Source organism: Sapajus apella, unplaced genomic scaffold (genome assembly GCF_009761245.1).
Source record: "Sapajus apella isolate SASKATOON/1434 unplaced genomic scaffold, GSC_monkey_1.0 scaffold10, whole genome shotgun sequence".
Lineage (NCBI taxonomy): Eukaryota > Metazoa > Chordata > Mammalia > Primates > Cebidae > Sapajus > Sapajus apella.
The window spans coordinates 37,565,078-37,569,064 of NW_022436950.1; positions in this window are offsets into that span (position 1 = coordinate 37,565,078).

Consider the following 3,987-nt stretch of genomic DNA (forward strand, 5'->3'; position numbering starts at 1 on the left):
AAAAAAAAAAAAAAAAAAAAAAAGACTTCTGGATAAAAATGCAGAAAAAAATTATTTTTAAAAAACATTTATACAAAAGCTGTACATTTCAATAATGTATTTCTTTTTTTATGTTCATGGCTACTTTCATCAAGGGAGGTGGAGGCTTTCGATAAAAGCATAGCAATCATCATCATCATAGCAACAGCTATCACGTCAGTGCTTGCTCTGCACCAGGCTCCATGCAGGCAGAGATTAATCCTCACAATGCCATGACAGTGAGATAGGTACCATTATTAACCACACTTAATCATTGAGGGAACTAAGTTCAGGAAGTTTAAGTAACTTTCCCACAAGGTTATTAAACTAGCAAATAGGCTGGACATGGTGGCTCATGCCTGTAACCCCAGCACTTTGGGAGGCCAAGGCGGGTGGATCACCTGAGGTCAGGAGTTTGATATTAGCCTGGACAACACGGTGAAACCCCATCTCTACTAAAAATACAAAAATTAGCCAGGTGTGGTGGCACATACCTGAAATCCCAGCTACCTGGGAGGCTGAGGAACAAGAACCGCTTGAACCTGGGAGGTAGAGGTTGCAGTGAGCCAAGATCTCACCACTGCACTCCAGCCTGGGTGAGACCCTGTCTCAAAAAAAATAATAAAATAAGCTAGCAAATAGTATAAAATATTTATAAAACTCCCCAACAACTATATACCAAATTTCACAAATTTTATTTAATGAGGAGACACTAATAACTTGTATTTGCAAAAGAGCATGAACTCTCCCTCAGTGTGGTCACATTTCTCACTAATTATAAGGCTTAAGTTTAAATGAGTTGTTATATTTGGAATAAACCAGTTATAGATAAACTAAATTAGCAATAAGTGACTCTAGTTCATTAATCAGGAGGCATGTAACATTATCCTTGGTAAAGAGATGGTATATCTTTTGGTAAAAAAGAAAAGCAACAGAGTACAATTCTGGTTTTTTTTTTTTTTTTTTTTTTTTTTTGAGACGGAGTTTCACTCTTGTTGCCCAGGCCAGAGTGCTGTGGTGTAATCTCAGCTCACTGCAACTTCTACCTCCTGGGTTCAAGCAGTTCTGCCTCAGCCTCCTGAGTAGCTAGACATACAGGCATGCACCAGCACACCTGGCTAATTTTGTATTTTTAGTAGAGATGGGGTTTCACCATGTTGGCCAGGCCAGTCTCAAACTCCTGACCTCAGGTGATCCACTTACCTCGGCCTCCCAAAGTGCTGGGGTTACAGGTGTGAGCCACTGCACCAGCCAATTCTTAAGTCACACTTCTTCCTTCTTCCTGGAGTACCCTAACATGAAACTGACATGCTGAGAGTGCTGTCTGCTGAGTCAGCCAAACTGCAGGTACATGGTATCTAGGTCTCCTTTGTAACCTTACACACATATTTGTTCCTTCTTTATATCATACTATTATTACATAATAGTATGCTATTTGTTTACTTGTACTTACTTTCCACAATGAAGTTGATGTTGCAAATTCCAGTGTTCTATTTCCACTGTTTTTAATAAAGAGTAAGATTCAAAACTTGTGAGTTACTGAATTTTTACTGACTTTAAAAGACAATTCCTGGGGCCCCGGGAATAACATGCTTAGGTTTCTAGCCTTAAATTCCGTGGTTGTTGCCTTGATATTAGATTCCTGCCTCTGATTCAGGCTTTCTCTACATCCTGGACTTCGCTCCTGAAACAGAAGATTACTGGTTGTGGATCAAAACTCTTTTAACTACAAATGGAATGCTCAAGAATGCTGAGTGATTCCATATGTGTAGGTCCACATTCTAAATCTACTGGAAAGCATTGACGTGCTAAAAGAAAAAAAAAAAAAAAGAAAGCCATTGCACAGGCAGGTAAGGAAATGTCATTGCAAGGTGTTCCTGTGACAGAATGGCTTAGCTTGTGAAACAGTGCAATTCCAGTAGTCCTCCCCTAATCCATGGTTCTGCTTTCTATGGTTTCAGTTACCCATGGTCAACCACAGTTTGAAAATATTTAATGAAAAATTCCAGAAATAAATACCATGTAAGTTTTAAATTGCACGCCATCCTGAGTAGCGTGATAAAAATCTCACACTAATCCATCCAGGATGTGAATCATGTCTTTGTCCAGCATATTCACCCTGTGTATTCTTCCCTCCTATTCATTACTTTGTAGCCCTCTAGGTTATCAGATCAACTGTATCTCAGTTTGTGTTCAATAGCCCTTGTTTTATCTAATGGCCCCAAAGTGCAAGACTAGTGACGCTGATATATTGTTACAATTGATCTATTTTATTATTAGTTTTTGTTGTTGATCTCATATTGTGCCCATTATAAATCAAACTTTATCATGGGTATGTATGTATAGGAAAAAACAGTGTATACAGAGGTTTGGTACTAGCTTTGGTTTCAGGTGTCCACTGTAGGTCTTGGAACATATTCCTCACCCCTTGTAGATAAAGGGGAACTACTGTATACTGAGCCCCGTACCCTAAAAAAGTATTCATTATCTCAAACTGTAGTGATACAGTTTAGATAGGAATGCTTGTGATAGCTGTAGAAGGAGGGAAAGTGGAAGACTTCTTATTTTCAGTCTAAACAACAAAAAAAATTATGCTTCCACAGATCAGATACTTTCTGTTTTTCTTTGCATTTGTATGGTTGATTGGTTTCTTGAGTCTGAATAGACTAAGGGAAAATTCCAGAAAGGACTTGAACTGATGATGTGATTCCTCTGAAATGGAGGACAACATTATATTTAATTTTCCACTTTCAAAATAACAGCATGAATTTTTAAAAGAATGACTCAGTGTTCTTTTTATAAAGAACAGGTTGCAAATATAGCACAATCAGGTCCCAGAGTGAGGCAACTCATCATGACTTTAGTCCAGGTCTTCTGGCTCTAGGAAGTGACAATAATAAAAAGGCAAACACATGGTTTACTTATATTTACTCATAACCGTTCTGTGGCAAAATTATTAAATAATTTGCCCAAGGCCAAACAAGCAGCTTATCCTAGAACTAGGATTTGGACCAAGGTGGATCGGGGCAAAGGCCATGCTTTTAGCCACTTGACCATTTTCCTTCTTCACACAAATTAAAAACGTAGAGATGATGAGTCATACCAAAGAGTTTTTATGCCTGTGCTTGCTTCTGCCTTCCTTCAGTAGGCATTATTACCAAATAAAACTAGAAATTGTTCAAAGCTTTTTAAAGCGCAGATATCAGAACTAGAATTTAAACTCACTGGGACCAGGAGTGGTGGCTCACGCATGTAATCCCAGCACTTTGGGAGGCTGAGGCAGGTGGGCCACCTGAGGTCAGGAGTTTGAGACTAGCCTGGCTAACATGGTGAAACCCTGCCTCTACTGAAAATACAAAAATTAGCTGGGAGTGGTGGTGTACACCAGCAGTCCCAGCTACTTGGGAGGCTGAGGCAGGACAATCACTTGAACCTGGGAGGCAGAGGTTGCAGTGAGCCAAGATTGCACCATTGCACTCCAGTCTGGGTGATAAGAGCAAAACTCTGTCTCGAAAACATAATAAATAAATAAATAAACTCACTGGTATTGACGCTAGGGTCTTAGCCACGTCTCCACACAACGAGGACCCGGGTACTGTGATTAAGCACCCTTTCCCCGACACAGTGGGGTCCAATGGCTCAGCACATCATTCCTTATATGTGGGATTTGCTTTTTGGCACTCATGTGAAGAAACCTCCTCTCTGACAGGAAACTTGCATTACTAAAATAGAGGCTGAGGTGAGCTTCCTCCACCTGCTGTCTCCAATTGCACACCTCTCTTTCTAGCAGTCCCTCACAGTCAGTGTACACACAGAACAATGAGTCCACTACAGAAGTGCCCAGGCTGCTGACAAATGAATGGTATCTTGGCACAGCTTGTCATTGTTAATTCTGTGGAGTGCATTAAAACACTCCCATTAACTTCTTTAACATTATCCTAAAGTTTCTTGCTCTGTCAGAATAAAGTG